Here is a 17,274-nt window from a genome sequence, read left to right as displayed (position 1 = left end):
GAAATACATCTTCTTATCTGATGGGAATAAAATTTAAGGGTTTGGCCATAATGATTATTGTTACATTTGGAAGAAAATGAGAAACATTGTAGGCGTGACAGAACCATCCCAAATCTGAGGAGTCAGAATGACTCTGCATGGGTGTTTTGTGGTAGAAGGAACTGGGAATCTTTGGGGGGGAAAAAGTTAAAGCTTGGAGACAAATGGGTCTTCCAATCGGACAAAAACTCTAATCATATGTCACCAAAATTGCTTAAGCTCAACAAAGTCAATGTTTTAAAGTAGTCGTCACATATCCCTGATCTCAGACACAGAAAATGTGTGGGTAGATCTGAAAAGGTGAATGAAAGCAGTTCAGTTTACTGGAGTAACGTTCCAAAAAAATAGTGTGTGATGATGTTTTAGGATACCTGAACGATTTGACTCAAAACCTACAGATTAAAAAGTACCAAGGAAATACATGTAAACTTGTGAATTTGAAGAAATTGGAAGAAAATCTAGTTGTCATCTACCTATCTATCTCTCTTACAGCAGAAAAAGATGAATCTGATTTAATGCCAAGAAAATTATTCAGAGTATGTATATATTTAGTTTGATCTGGAAGTACTTGCACCACACTATAAAAGAGCTTTTGTAATGAAAATGTTAGTGAAAACTATAATGATAAAAGTCTTTAAAAATATGTCATGGCATAAATACACAGTTTTTAATTACTATAGAAAGGGTAAAAAAAATCTCCTGATTTTTGTGTGCAAAACTATTATTTTGATAACAAGCAGACAAGTAGCACAATGAATGAATTGAGTTAAGCACAGTGCAAACACCTTTTTGACCTTATTTCAGTAAATATTTAATCATATTGCATCTCTGATTCATCACAATTTTACTGATAAAGATTTTCTGACATGTCAAATCAAATGCAGTCTCATGACGCTGAATGGTTTATTGATCTAGAGAGATTACCATCTGTAACAAAAGATAGTGTTTGTATTTCTGCCATTCAAAGGACTCGAGTTTGCCTTTCATCCATACACAGTGTCCACAGTGCCAATCAGAAATATGCACACACTCATTACTGAACATGATGGTAATCGGGGCTCTTTTAATTTGATTATTTAAGTAGTTCACCATTTAAATAAATGTTTAACCAGCACACGTTTGGGTGTTATGAACAAGATGATGATATTTTTATGCTTTGATGTTTGATTACCATTTTCATCAGAAATGGTAGGGCTCATTTAAGTACGATGGCATGCTGTTACAGAGTTTTTAGAAATGAACCATAAAGTTCTATTTGGACTGAGTTTAGGTCCTTTCCAAAAGCATATATTAGTCTGATTTATTCCTTCCAAACTCAGATTTGACAGTTGTTTGGAATCATTTCCATTTGTTCAGGAACAATCCAATGGCTCAAGATACTAAAACACCAGTGTTGTCATCTACAGTGAAAACAGTTTTCCATGACGATTAAAGAGTGGCGAAGAAAGGAACACCTTCTCCCCCCCAACACACCTTCAAACTTGGTTGAAATTTGCAGCTGTCGTGGGCAAGCCAAATGTGTTCTGGAGCAAAGTTTTATGACCAGACAAGAGCTGTTGCCCACAATGATTTGAAAAATGCTTGGAAGAGTCAAGGTGAGGCCTTGAAATTTGAGAACCAGATCCAAAGCATCATGCTTTGGTTTTGAAGGGATCATTTCATTCACTTTGTGTGGAATAATTACTTTATTCAGCTTTACCTGAAATCAGTAGAAGATTCATCAATGCCTTGGGCACAATTGACAGTTCTTCATTAATAGCCTGTTAGGAATAAAGGCAGAGAGAGAAGGGGAGGACATGCGGTAAGAGGTCCAGGGCGGGGAAATTGAACCCCAAACAATGTGTTGAGGACTATTCCCTCTGTACATGATGCACTTGCTCTACATTTGAGCCATCTGGTGCCCTCATATGTATCTACTTTTGAACTGTTTGGAAAGTTTAAAACTAATCTCTTATTGCTTAGTTTTGTATTACATGAATAAATATGCATTTAAATATGCTGTCAGAAGGTGTGGTTGTCATAGACTTACATGCAGAAGAGAGGATGGCAATATTTTTTAGAGGGATAGTCATTGGGAAAAAAAATCTAAATAACACAAGACAGTCACAAAAAGCACTGGAGAATCAATGGAGGCAGCAACACAAGAAAAAATGGCACAAATTACAGACAAAGGATAAGTAAGCAACAGAAGGATCTGACAAAGAAGCAGAGAACTGACTGACGGTTAGTGAGTCAGGTGAATGAGCGACATGAAAACCAGGTGGGACTAAGCAAAAGAATGCAGTGCGGTTGCGGAGAATCTTAACGGGGAAAGTAAAGGAAACACAGAAACTAACACAGAGGAAACAAAGTGGACCAAAAGCTCAAGAATAATGTGAAGACTCGATAACATAGCACAAGAAAGAATTAAGATAACCTTATCTTCTTCAGTGCACCCTTGTTATTCTATGCCAAAGAATAATCAGCTGTCAATCTTTTAGAAAATTGAATTTATTTATGATTTTTTTTCCAACTATAATAGATATTCATTCACTTGCATTATATTTGCAATTCTACATTCATACAAATTGGAAACACCACGCTGATCCAAAGCATTTCTCATAGATCAAACAAAACTAACCCCATTCTCATAATGACGGCATTTAAAGTTCATGAGTCATATTTACAGTCATGTTCCACACTGAATGTTTTTACAATTGGCCAAATATATCACAACCATTAAGATTTTTAGAATAGCACAAAGCAATTCAAAAACAATGTTGTTTTTATTATTAACCCAGGTTTACCAAGCAAGCCTTCAAAGGTATCGACAGTAATCAGAAGCACCCTGCACAAAAAGGAGTGAAATTGAGACCAGACCGAACTGTGGACGACTCTTAATCCACAGCAGATTCTCTCAGCTTGAATCAAGCTCTGCAGCGTCGCTCTCTCTCTCTCTCTCTCTCTCTCTCTCTCTCTCTCTCTCTCTCTCTCTCTCTCTCTCTCCATCTCTCTTCTACGTCTACTTGCGCTGGTAACAAGCCTCCACTGTGACTGGGGAATTCATGAGCAAGGCCGGGGCTGGGGGAACCCTTCCCTCCCCTTCCTCTTCAAATAGAGGCATGTAGAGCCTCACTGGAAATGGTGGTGGTAGGGGAGCACGAAGAGAGGCATTAGAGCTGCTTCTCTCTCTCCCCCCCTGCAGTCCTCAGCTTTTAACCAGTCTTTTCCGCCACTCGGTGTGCATGCAAGGCCAGCCAAAATAGATAATAAGGAATGTCAGAAACAGAAAATCACCTCTACCAAGACCAAACTGTTCCAGAGGACTAGCTTGCATTCCAAAGCAACAGTGAGTGATTTATTACTGCCCAGAAAAAAAACAAGTCTCCCAAAAAGACATTTAGCTACACAGCTGGTTAATGCCAACTGGTTGTGACTTGTGATGAGTAATGACATCCCCTTTGAGCCAGTGGCTTTGTTCTGTCATGTCTGGATGATGGATTGTTTTTTTAAAACTTCTTCCCGTGATGTGCCGATTATTCATTTCACAACAATTATCCTTTGGTTTTTTTATATGAGAGCCAAGACTTTTCTTCCTCTGTCGGGTCAGTTGTGTTATCACGTTTCCGTGCAGCCGAAGAAGCAGCAGTTGTCCACTTTTCACTGTACTCATCAACAGTAGATTCAGGGTCCATACAAACCTAATTAAGAATCAATTTGAGCCAGTGTCAGACAGTCTGGCGCCTCGAGAGGGGTAAATGCTTTTAATATGAACATTTTATCGTTGTCTCAAAGTCTTCCATTGTCTAACGGTCTGGCATGTGTAAAGTATATGTCATGGAGCCTCATGCCTGGATACTGAGGCAGTAGCATATCCGCAGATTTCAACACATGGCGTGCACATGAAAGAAAAGGTAACAAAAACTGCTACGTGAAGCAGTCCCACCCGAAAGGCATAAATCAAACAATACTGCAAAACAACGGAATGTTGTCGGGAGCCCGTGATAGGCATGCATGTGCTCTGCTTGTTCAGTTTCAGTTTAGTCCCAGGACAAATGCCAGCACATGAAATCCACTCTTAAAACATGTCAAACAAGTCTGAGTCCAGCTCAAAGCGCTGTGATTGCTGTGAGGGCTTTGGAAAAACTGACACCTTACCGGCTATTATCCATCCTTCCTCCTTCTTCACATCCATTTCAGCCTAAGTGAGATCTACAGATGGGCACATTGTTTGCTGCCTGCAGATCTCACTGCATATCTTCACATTTGTTCTTTACTGTTATTTGGTAGCATAATTTCATCCGTTCAAGGGAAATTGCATGTTACATTCAAATGCCCAGTGGTGAAAAATGCAGAAAGGAGAGAGCAATGAGCAATCAGACGTTTAATGTGGACCAATTACAAACGCCAAAGTTATATGCTCTAGTTTCCATCAGTCTGCAGCATTACAAATAACAAGAGCACACATTGACTAAAACCTGTCAAACAAGAGCCTCTTTGGGGCGGCTCTCTCCATGCTGTCATAGCTGTGAAATGCTGTGATTATCACTCGAGGCGACGCCGCCGTGCAGAAATGATGGCTTCTGAAAGCAGAGTGGCAGTCAAGAAATGAGGAGAGTTTTCTGTACACTTTCACCTGGGCATTGAGGTAATTTTTACACAAAAATTTTCTCAGCGATGGTAATTGCATGCTTGCTATGCTGTTATTGATTGGGCAATTAGGGTCAGCTGTTGACAAAATGCAGTCTTTGAAACAACATATGGGGCAGGATCTTCTAGACAGATTTGACAATGACATTTATAGTGGCTTGCAAAAAGACTCGTGCCTTTTTAGTTTTTACAGATATTGTCATGCAACGACCACAAACTTTGATGTATTTAATTGGGATTTCATAGGCCAACACAATATGGTGCGGTGCGTACTTGTGGAGTGGACAGAGATTGACGTATTGATGGGTTTTACAGGGTTTGTTTTATAAAAATCTGAAAATGAAGTCACATTTAAAGTTTAGGTAACACCTTATTTGAAGGGGGGTGAATAAGACTGGCATGACACTGTCATAAACATGACATAACACTTGTCATGAACATGAATAAGCCTTCATGAATATTTATGACTGTTGTCATAAAGCGTCATTTGGTAAATTATGACACTTTTAATACAAAGTTGACATTATTCAAAATGTCTTTGTTGTGACAACTTGACATTAACCAAGAAATCATGACTGATATAAATTTGTTATAAAATTATTCGTGATTGCACTTTACAAAATTAGGCAACTTTATGTTATTAAAGGTAAAGTTTAAACAGTAATGATTTCTTGGTTAATGTCAAGTTGTCATAACAGACATTTTGAATAATGTCAACTTTGTATTAAAAGTGTCATAATTTACCAAATGACCCTTTATGACAACAGTCATAAATATTCATGAAGGTTTATTCATGTTCATGACAGGTGTTATGTCATGTTTATGAAAGTGTCATGACAGTCTTATTCACCCCCCTTCAAATAAAGTGTTATCAAAGTTTACAATAGCGTCTTAGACAACGCTATGTAGAGCCTGGAGGTTTCTGACCTATATGCAAAAATGCAAATCAGTGGTGGGAAAAATAAAAACCATCCTCAACAAAGCATGGTGCTGGTAGGATCAAAGTCTTTTTCCTCACCAGGGACAAGTAAGATGTAGTTGAGAGGTGAGGACTATACAAAACAAGGCAATCCTGGAAGAAATCCTGCTAGAAGCACCAAAAGACATGGGATTGTGGCAGGGATTCACAAACATAAAGCCAGAGCCATATTTTAATGACTTACATCAAACTGAGGCGTTCATGTGTTAGAATGCCCCTGTCAGTCCCAAATCTTTTTTTTTCAGTCTGTCTGAGTCTGAGCTACTTTGCAAAGAAAAATGTGCAAACTTAGGTGGGAAGCTGTGGCTGAACACACATGCCTGTCTTTTAATAGTGGCTTTCTACTTGGCCTTAAGAAGTCACCTCATTTGTGTAAATGGGTCCATATGCAACACATTTTATATTTTTGTCAAAATATGAAAACAGCTTATTTTCCTTTTCTTATCATAATCATGCATCACATTGAGCCAGTGTAAAATCCCCTCAAATCACAACTAAGTACTATGTAGCAAAGTAACAAAACATTAAAAAGTTCACGGGGTGTGAATACTTTGCAAGGCACTGGAATCCTTTGTGAAAAATCTGTCCACCAGTATGCTTACTCGTGTTATTTGGGACCAGTATGTCTGCTAGTCAACGTCCAAACTATGCTTTTAAATATTCTTTTATTTTGTTGGACTTTGGATTGGATGTTGGTCAATATTTAGTCCAAAATACCAAGGAAATTGGACTCTTCTGCAGGAAATTAAGCTATACATAAATATACACACACACACACACAACAACAAAAAAATACCATAAATAAAAGAATAAGATCTATGGCGTGTTTTTGTTATTTTCAATAAACCATTTCCAGAAATAGATTGATTTTTTACATGGAATTCTTGAAGTCATAGCTATTGGAAATTTCTTGCACAGACGACATGCTTCGCATCATAAAAGGATCTACAGACACGTCCACTCACTAAAGGGCTGAATGCCGTCCTAACAGCTCTGAATCATCCTCTGCAGCTGTTTTTAATCTTCTGCATTAAAGAGTAGGCTTATTTAGTCTCTTTAGAAAAGAAGCAGAAGATCCACCAATTAACTACGCACCAGTTTCCACACTTCCCTTTTTAAGCTCAATTGTAGGTAAAGTGTCATATATGGAAGTAATTTGGTTTATATATTTAAAAAAAGTTTAAATGGGTATGTCTCAGCCTGGTCTCTGAATCAGTTTGGGATGTTTTTTTCTTTGTTGTTGTTGTTGTTGTTGTTTTAACTCTAAGGCAGAGCACTCTTGGTAGAGAAAATTGCTAATTTCAGTTTTGTTTTTTTCCCCACAGCAAGGCAGCTCACAATAACAGAGGCCCAGCTGATGCTCTTTTTAGATGTATTTTTCAGAGAAATACCTGGGTGTTTTGAAACCTTTTACAGCTCAGCTCTCACTAATGTGCTGTTCTCCTGTCTGATGTGAAAGTGCTGACAAGGACCTGAAGGAGAAAGGCCATGGCACCTTTTAAAAGTCCCTACATTGGTAGCCTGTCAATTCGTGTTTTGATTCGAAAGTTCTCTGACTTGTCTTTAATGCACTTTAAGGTTTCATTCCAGCCGACAACTCCCACTTGGCTCTGAAGTATAAATCAAGTTCCCTGGTGCTTTCCAGGAGAAAATCTTTTTTTGAGGGGTAAACTGTTTAGCTTAGAAGGTATTAAAACTGTCTACCTGATTACTCTAATAGAAATAGAGTAATCAGCAGATTGTTTAAAGTTGTCTTACTTAAAGAGGAATAAACATGCCTAAATTTGAACAATTCCTTTGTTTTTAAGCAAAAAGAATAAAATATCAACAAATACTTCATAAAGAATAAATTACATAAATGTGAAAAATCGATATGTGGCTTTAAAGATAAATATTTAACCTAAAGCGAGGAAGCCAGAAATGTGGGGTCCAACAGATTGTTTAAATGCCCAAGTGGCAGACAGTTAAATCCTTTCATCAATTACAGATCCCCCAGATCTCAGCTCACTTAGTGTATAAAGCTCACCTGTCTACAGAATAATTTCTTCCACTGCAACTTTCCTTCTGCCATGGGAGAAACCAAAGAGTTGTCAAAAGATGTCAGAGACAAGACGGAAGAGCGAGACAGCTGAGTGAGAAGGCAAGACAGTTTGCGATGTAGGTCATCGGGGCAGTTGTCCACAGTGGTATTAGAAAGGGGCACACACGTTTTCTATTGTTTTTTCTTTTATGTGCAGCCAATGGAGAGTTGGCATCCCCATGTACTGAGAAAGCGCCCTCGTTTGCTGATGACAACTAGGATTTGTGTATGTTTGCTGACCATGCAGAGTCCACGTGGGGTAAGTTGAAAATTAATCTGTGACGTCTTAGTTTCTTTTAGCTAGAGTGACAGGAGGCTGAACGGAGAAACGAATAAAAAAAAATACTCTGTGTCTCCGCTGGGTGAAGTTCCAAGCGAGATCTTTTTACATGTGGTGAGGATGATCCAAGAAAAGTGAGGTACTAGCTCTATCGCTTTGGACCAGTTTCTCTTAGAGAGAGAGCAGAAAAAGGTCCCATCATATATAACCATTATCCACCCGGTTACTTCTCTTTATGCTTTGCTTGTCAGCTGCTCTTTCAATTGCATTTAACTGTGTGTAAATTGAAATGAACTAATATGATCACTAATGGCTCAGAAGACTTTTATGTAAAAAGAAGTACAACCTAAATTGGGCCCCACTTTTAGTAATGAAATGCTGCAAATACATGCCATCTCAAAAGCCGTTAATTTGGACAAGGTTAGCACCAGGACCAATAACTTAGAAATGATGTGAGAGCAAAGAGGAATAATGTGGGTGGAAGCACAATAGGGATTATGAGAAGTGTTCGTAAACCATACCACAAATAATTACTCATATTTCACTCCAGCCAAAGCATCTTTTTCACTGCTGCACTGTTCTGCACAATAATACATGAGCAGACTACAAAGTGCAGCTTTGCCTTCACACACTGTTAATACATTTATACCCACATAAAACCACGTCCATCCAATTTAGCAAAGGGCTAATTCGACTGAATGTTTTTACTAAAATAAGTGTTCATTCATTCCCCCCTCCCCCCCAAGCAGAACATTTGCCAAGAGAGCTAAGCAGTCAAGTGAGGAAGAGTTTGCACACAGCATGTGAAGAGGTTTAATCAGCCACCTGTGCGGGGGTTATTGGGATTGTTTTATCTTGATTACAATGACATGGTGTTCAGATGCATTCCATACTGCGGCTTTTCAAACAGGCCTGTAAAGGCGGTCCATTTTGAGTAAGAAATAGTGGACGCTAATTGAGGCGAAGCCTGCAAAAAGGGGCGGAAGTGAAGCCTCAAAGTCCCACCTCACTTCAAGGCTAGGCTGTGTTCCTCTCACATCTATTCCACCATGCATTTTTGCATAATGGGTTTACTGCACCCAATTTTCCCCGTGAGCTGCTTTGCAAATTATTGACTTCCAACCAACACTTGAGTGGATAATATCTTCCTGTTTTTTGTGCATTCATTATTTATTGCGTCTGTGTTTGTCTGAGGGTTTAAGCCGTATGGTATGTGTCTGAGCTTCCTCTGCTAAAAATAGAGGCAGTCCCAGAACTCCTGCTTGAGTGACAGGATTCCTCTGCCTGGCACGCAACGACGATCCAGTTCCCTTTTTCCTAAAAACGTCACCCCACTATATGATGGTATTTCAACAGATTGACTGCTCCATTTCTTTGAAATCAACTAAACCTAGAAAATCATCCTTTATCAAAGAAAGATTTAAAAAATGCAGTGCTGTAAAAAAAATTGTGTTTACCTTTACACACGTTTCTTTTTTTTTTCTGTTTGTCACACTTAAATGATTTAAGCATCAAGCTAATTCTTACACTGGGTTAAGATAAACTACACTAAGGGAAAAAGTTAACCAAACCAACCTGGCACTTTAGAATAGAATAGAATAGAATAGAATAGAAATCAGCAGCAAAGTGAGAGGCTAATGGATGCATCCATTTTCACAAAAAGATCATAAAAAATTAAACATAAAAGACAAAATAATTACAAAGTAAGAAAATACTGCAGGGCAATGCCATGCTCTAATTAAAATAAAAAATGTGTATAGATAATTTGTGAATAAAAAAAAACAAAAGACTGTTTACAAGAAGTAATAAAAAAAGCAGTGAAGAAGATAACTTAAAAACTGGGAGCTGTAATGGTTGCAAAGTATTTCAGTCTGTCACCAAAGGAGCTCTCTACTTCTGCAACAGCTTCATGCCTGAGGTGGGGGACATTCTCCATGAATGATGCCATTTTTGCTTGAATTCTTCTGTTCCCCACCACCTGCATGAGGTCAAGATGGCTTCCTAGCACAGAGCTAGCTTTCCTGATTAGTTTATCAACGACTTCCTCTCAGCTGTAGATAAGCTGCTGCTTCAACAAACGACACCATGGAAGATGGCTGATGCCACTACAGAGTCAAAAAAAAGTCTTCTTCAGGAGCAACCATTGTACTCCAATTGATCTTTTTCTCCTTAGCAGGTAGAGTCTGCTCCGACCTTTACTGTAGTCTGTAGAGCATCATTGTTATGACACCAGTCCAGTTTATTGCTCAGGTTAACATCCAGGTACCTATAAAAAAAATCCACTATCTCAATGTTAGTTCCTTGGATGTTCATGACATTATAGCAGTCCTGGCTGGATTGTCTTAAAGCCACAGAAGAAATCAAAGAACATGATCTTCACAGTCTTCCAGCCTTCTCCAGGCAGCCAGGCTGGTAGGCAAACTGAGCAAAATCCTGTGAAAACCTCAACAGGAGATAAATAGTGTTGAGGATCAAAGTCTTCATCAGATGCAAGGTCAATACTACCTGTGTGGTAGCTGCTGGCTTCGGATGTGTTGTGTTGCATGTTGGTTCTGCAAAGGAGGTCTTCCATTTCTATGGTACTTTTCTATTTTCTATCTATGCTGAACTTCAGAAATCTGGAACTGGATTGTCTTGTTTTTCCTTTAATAACTTCAATTCTCTCTTGAAAACATTTTTTTTTAATTTACATAGTTAAAACATGAGAGGGCCTAAGTAAAAATAATCTCATCTGAAATATAAAAGCAAGAACAGAAAAAACTTAATATGGGAAATATTTTTAACAACACTGCATATTTTTAAAACTTATAGATTGTTTCTTTTTAACACAACCGTGTGAAGAAAACTCAAGGTCTGCTACTGTTCAATGGCATCATCAGATTCGGTAAATCTTTTTTTTTTTCCGATTTTTTTCACTCTACGCCTTTTCACACTGGAACAATGAGCATCTGTTTCCATTTTTCAGTGTGTTTCGGCGTCTATGTGAAAGAGCACAGACTCCGCTGCACAACTCGCAGGGAAACAACATTTCCAAGTACACACAAAATAAACAGTCACCATTGCAAACTAAATTAAAACAAATGTTCCCAAGCGCTCCAGAATGCTTGACTGTAGATTGCGATGGCTTTTTCAGATAAGCATGTTTTTGGAGTAAATCACACAGTTGGAAAGCAGTGATTCTGGTACATTACATTTATTTGTACGGCGCTTTTCCCCATATAAAAACCGTTACTTTTTTTTTTTTTTTCTTTACAGGAATTCCAGGGGCAGAGAAAAGGCAATTTTCTTTCAGCCAAAAAGATCTGGAAGCGAGACAAGTCTGAATCCATGTAGCTTGTCAGATTTTATCCACCGTACACAGCTGAATACTCTTCCTCTTCTTGATCCCACCTCTGTCAGCGTCTGCTGTTGAGACAAATCTCTTGAGACTATAGGACTTCCAGAGAATATACTCTGCAGCCATGAACACTTTAGTTCATATATTTACAGCTTTGTGAAAAGTTATGAAGTGATACAAAGTAGGGTGCATATATATCAGTTTATTCCAATAAAAGTCTAAAAATAAAAGGTGACATGAAAATTTATTTATTGCCCGTAGAAAGTCCACTGCGACTGGCTGGAAACAAGAAAGTCATTGCTATAACAAAACCATTCAAATTCCCATTTAAAGTTTGTAGCAGACCTTGTAGGGAATACAGCAAAGAAGCAGAAGAGGTTCTTAAAATCCTGGACATGCCATCCTCATGGTGAAACATGGTGGTGGCAGCTTAATACTGTGGGCATGCTTACATCCCCCTACTGTGGAAGTAAGTAGAAAAATGTTAGCAAGAAAACGGAGACTGGAAAAGGTTCACCTTCTAGCAGAGTAAATACCCTAAACCTACAGCTAGGGACAAAAAGGAATGCTTTAGACATATAAAAATGTTTTTAAGAAGAAGATTGCGTAAATATTTCAGCCTCTAAATGTGCAACTCTGCTTGAAATGTGATGTTAAAGTCTTGTTTGTGGAATGGCAGGAAAAATTTGTTAATCACTCAGAGGGCCTAAATACTTGTTCATATTTTTGTTTATAAAGAAAGCCATGTATTTTGTGTTGGCCTGCAATATAAAATCCCAATAACATACATGAATGTTCACGGTTGTAATGTGAGAAAATGTCAACAAGAAGGTGTCAGTATTCTGCAAAGCACTATATCATTTGAATTCTGTAATAAATAGTAAGTTTAAAAAAAATAGACTACAGAACTAAGTAAAAAAAACTGCAAGAAGAGGTGTATTTATTTCAAATACACTTCAAATATGATTCTTTCATCTGTTTTTATACCCATCTATACATCATGCAATTTAGCAATGTGCTAATCTTTAGCAGTCAACAACAGAGTATATGCAATACAAACCAAATAAATAAAAAAAACATTGAATTTTAGAACAGCAAGATGACAATTTTCAAGAAACATTTGGTAACATTTTCACCTCACTCAATAATAAATGCCACTCGCTCTAAACATGTTCAGAAGATTTCAGACATGCTGTTTGAAAAAGAATCTCCAAGAGATGGGAGGTTGTTTTGCAAGCACCACATGCAACTTGGGGTCTGCAAACTCTTCAAGCACAGCAATGAATAAGAAGGAAAAAAAAAGAACAAAGCTCACATTAGTATGCACAGTCACTCACTGTGAATTTATTTATCAGTTCTAGTCATACAAAGGCTCAGCTACACATTGCCAGTACTTGGTGCTGTAGCTAACAGGTTGGATAAAGTCAGTAGCAGTGTCTGATATAAAAAAAACGAAAGGAATTGAAAATCAAATGGGGAGTTCTGTAAATTTTAGAGATGCTAGATTATTAACAGTTGTTTTTCCACACGTCAGAGGATTTCAAGAGTATCACTTGTTGAACTTTTTCAAATTTTGCCACAGTGCAAGCACAAACTTTCAGATATGTTCGGGGGAGGGGACCATGAGATCGTTCAACATGGACTGGTGTATCATATGTGTTTAGAGAAAAGGGAGCATAGTTTTGTATATCACATAAAATCCACATAAAGAACATTACAGTTAATGCTTGTAAGATAATATTGAGAAATTGTTCAAGGGATGCAACGACTTTTTAAGTGACAATAAGTGACAGTTAAGTATACCTTGCAACTGTCTTTTTTGCATTTATTTGGATTCTCCAGATTTGTAGATAATTATTGAGAACCAAGCAGTTTTTGTATGTTTCATAAATACTTACTCCAAATCATTCTCCTTGGTTCAAATCCCATTTTGATCTAGCCAATTTAAAATTCACAATCAAAGTCCAGTTTTCTTGTGATTAGATCATGGTCACCCCATCCCTCCCCCCTCCCCTGTTGTTCCCATTCTTTTTATGGTTTCCAATTACGAAAGTGCAGAAAGCACCTCCAGTATAAGCTTGGAAACGGATGCCGCAAGGAATTTGCCTCCCTTTGCTGGAGAAAGCGAGCACAGAGTGTCTTTCTGCCTGGAACAAGAGCATTTAACAAATCCCATAGAAAATCCTCAGAAACTTATCCTTTGATTTTTCTCTTTTTTCAGTAAATAGCTCTTCCCTCCAAGGTTTGAGATCGCCTTTGAATTCGTAGCTTTTGATCTTAATGAGGAAAACCATCTAATAATGACTTCAGACATATTTACCGCAGCTTTCCCTGCTACCCGTTTTATTTACAGCATAGATGTTTGTTGAAGCACCCCACATTATTGCATGAGGTTTCCCCCCCCCCATTATGTGAACAACAGATTTTGAGAGAACACACATTTAGAAAGAGAGAAAAACGACATGTAGTTATAAAGGAACTTTAATTTTCAGATTGTTTCCCTCTGTGAGTTCTCTTTCAGCTGAAAATGCCACAATAATTCCACCACTAAAGAGAATAAAATCTTTCATCCCCACCTCCATCTTACACGAGAATTTAGTTGAAGTCTTTTTCTTTTAGTAGCCGCATTATGTTTTACAACCAATGTTCTAATAAAAAAAAAAAACGACAACCAAAAAGATCAGTGTTGAATCAAAATACTGGATTTTTAATTGCATATCTAGATGCATTTATTAGATCACAAATATATCCGCATGGAGTGTTCACACTGCATAATCACATCTGTGAATAAATTTTATATGTGTCGCTGATCAGAGCAAATCAGTAGGATGCTTATTTCTCCAATGAGCTACAGTGGAGTGAAAGGTGGTCTCCAAGCAACCACAAGTAATCATAGGTGATGTAATCTGTACGTATGGATGGGTAGTTGTGAATCCCACTGCAAATTACAACTAATTGAGCAGAGATGTGGAAGTTAAGCTGTGGTCGGAAGTGAGAGGAGTTTACTGCGGCTCCAACCGAGCGTCCTCACAGACCCGTGATTTACGTCACGCAGCGGAGTCTGATTTTACCAAAACAAATGATAAATAAAAAAAATTATTTGCACTCTTCAGATGAGTCAGCAGCAGCAAAACCGAAGCTTGCATTTAGTCCTATTGTGATATTGGGTTTTGATTGCACGCCGAGAATGACAGGCCGCAGCGAGGAAACAGCAAAGCGAAGCGTTTTCTGACAACTCCATCAGGCTTTAAAAAGAAAAAAGAAAAAACTGAGGCGAAAGCAGAGACAAGGGCCGTCTGTGTCTATTTACATATATAGTGTGTTGACCACAATGAATAAAACACCAACAAGCCGAGCTCTCCTGGGCTAGTTCAAATGAAATTGAGAGTTTATACTTCCACTAGTAGGCAATGCATAAACATTGTTTCTCTAAATAAGGTTACGTACTGGTGGAACAGCATCATTACATCTGTTTTCTCTTACTTGCTTGGTCTATATTATGTAAAAGTACGCCTCAGAAAACATTCAAGTTCTACCGTAAGCTTCTCACTTTCCACCTGGTGAAGCTGACCCAAATTCAGGTTTCCCTGCGACCTGAGGACTGTTTTTTTTCCCTTTTCTTTTCTTTTTTTTTTATTGAATCCACGTGTAACAGAGCCCATTGACCCCAGCTGTATACTTTGGCTCATGAGTAAAAAGAGCAGAGATATTTAGAATATTATTCCTTGCCAATCAAGTATTTATTCTCAGACAGATTTTTTTTTTCTCAGGCAAATATGGTTCTTGCTTGAATTTGCACAGCTGAGATAGCTCTTACATTACAATACTGCAAAGCAGGGATCTAAAAATAGGAGCAGTGTTAGGGGAGAATGAAAGCTCCTACTAAGTGTATAATATCATGTTCAAAAGAAAGCTGTGTGTGGCTGAACTTTAGAAACCGGAGGAAAATGTTACCATAAACCTGCCTCCAACTGTGCAGATCTTTTCCCCTTCCAGTACCTGAATTGTTGGGAAAATGACAACTACACAGACATCACATGATATTCAGAGGCAAAATATCAGAGCTGAGGCAGCACATCAGAAAATTGTGTGTTGTCTCAGAAGGAAGGTTGCTGTGCAGACACTTCCTACTTCGTACTTGATCTGCTGGTAGAGCAGATCAAGTACGCTAAAATTTCCTTGGTTTATCAGTTTCCAGTGACAGTTTCAGTGTGTTTTTTAATGAGGCAGAGCATTCTGAAATGCATTTAAATTAATATAATTTTTTCTGAGTTTTTGTCGGAGAAGAAAGCACCTATTTGGCCTATGCCTCCACTCGACAAACAATGACTGCACGATTAGGGAATAGCTATGCACAAATATGCTGTTGTCCACTCTGTTATTAAGATTAGATTATTTTTTGTCTAGAAACAGCAATTTGAGGCTAATGTTAAACGGTTTACAGTACAACTCTGATGGACTTTTAGTTTCAAGAGTAATTTTATCAAGAAAGACAAATTACTTCCGCTCAAGTCATAGTGTTCATCTGTTTTATTTGTATTTATTTTGTCAAAAAAAAGAAACAAATAAAAATAAAACAGCCAGCAACATTTCACACAGGACAGGGATAAAGCTGCTTACGTCATGGTTAGGTTATAATACAGCTTTTCTTCTCAATGAGCACCTTTTAGCCTACAGACACTGTACGTCTCCCTGAGCATACCATCCCTATGGTGGCATAAGTAGAGGCAACATCATGCTGTGCATGATTTTTCTTCAGCAGTGACAGGAGCTGATAGGAAGATGGATAAAGTTAAATGCAAGCTCACTCTGAAAAAAAAACAACAAAAAAAAGAACCTGCAAAAAATTTCAGGCAGGGTCAAAGGCTCACCTTCCAGCAGAGCAACAATATTAAACATACAGCCAGAGCTGATGGCTTGGATTATGGACGGCTCATGTGTTAGAATGGCCAAGTCTAAAACCAACTGAGAATTCATGGAAAATTTAGAAATTTGATCTCCATGGATGCTTAGGACTACACTCATATAGAGGTGGAAAATCAACACCGCACATCCCCTTTATCTGAACACACCATCCCCACAGTATAACATGGCAGAGGGTGTGTAATGCTGTGGGAAAGCATTTCTTGAGCAGGACAAGGTAGGTGGATAAGTTAATGGGTATATACATGTTTTTTTATTATTATTGGAATCCATATATAGTCTTCTATCCATGTATAGTCTATCATGTATGCCTTTGACTTATGCACTATTTTGTGTTGATCTATCCCACAAAATCCAGGTGCATCCAAGATGCACACAAATTTATGTGTGTTAGGTGACAACATAAAGCAGTTGAAGTATGGAAAACTTTGTGAGGCACAAGTGATAAAATAAAGTGTGGATCAATCGAAGCCTCCATATTGTGGTTAATGTAAAACAACAGTACGTATATGCTCTCCCTCTCATTGAAATTCACATCTTGTTTAAATATTATATCTGATAAGAACATCAAATACGGAATACTTTTTTTAATTCAATAAATACTGGCAATGCTACCACTCTGGGCTGTTCTTACCTCATGTCTAATGATTTCATTCCAACTGGATTCACATACTATACCAGACACCAGCCTGAATTATAAAAAACCTAGCAGTGTACCTCATTCAGCTCCAGTTTCTCACCATATGCTGTTTTTCAGTAGATGACAGAGCTATTTGTGGAGCCATCTGTGTCTGAAATCTATTGATTTTATATTCTTGTGCATGGTTTTTTTTGTTGTTTTGTTTTCCTTTATTTACAGAAAAGCAAACCCGCTTAATTTTAAGAGACAAAAGAATTTCACTGTGAAGAGAAATCATTTTACTTCCCTTCGAAATGTGATGTTTGTTATGCACCTTCACTTGTTGGCTGGTTTGGTTTTTGTGCCCAAACAAAGGGTTCCCAGTAAA

General features: G+C 38.0%; 1 long non-coding RNA gene across 1 annotated transcript; it reads left to right on the top strand.

Moving 5' to 3' along the window:
* Nucleotides 1-3,677: 3,677 nt before the first annotated feature.
* Nucleotides 3,678-16,584, top strand: LOC108167098 (uncharacterized). The gene is made up of 3 exons (XR_001777494.2): nt 3,678-4,666; nt 7,885-7,986; nt 11,263-16,584. It is a non-coding gene; the product is annotated as an uncharacterized LOC108167098 (long non-coding RNA).
* Nucleotides 16,585-17,274: the final 690 nt, after the last annotated feature.

This window comes from Poecilia reticulata, chromosome 17, assembly GCF_904066995.2.
Source record: "Poecilia reticulata chromosome 17, P_reticulata-male-v2, whole genome shotgun sequence".
Lineage (NCBI taxonomy): Eukaryota > Metazoa > Chordata > Actinopteri > Cyprinodontiformes > Poeciliidae > Poecilia > Poecilia reticulata.
The sequence above is the reverse complement of the archived record's forward strand: the minus strand, read 5'-3'. Positions and strand labels throughout refer to the sequence as shown.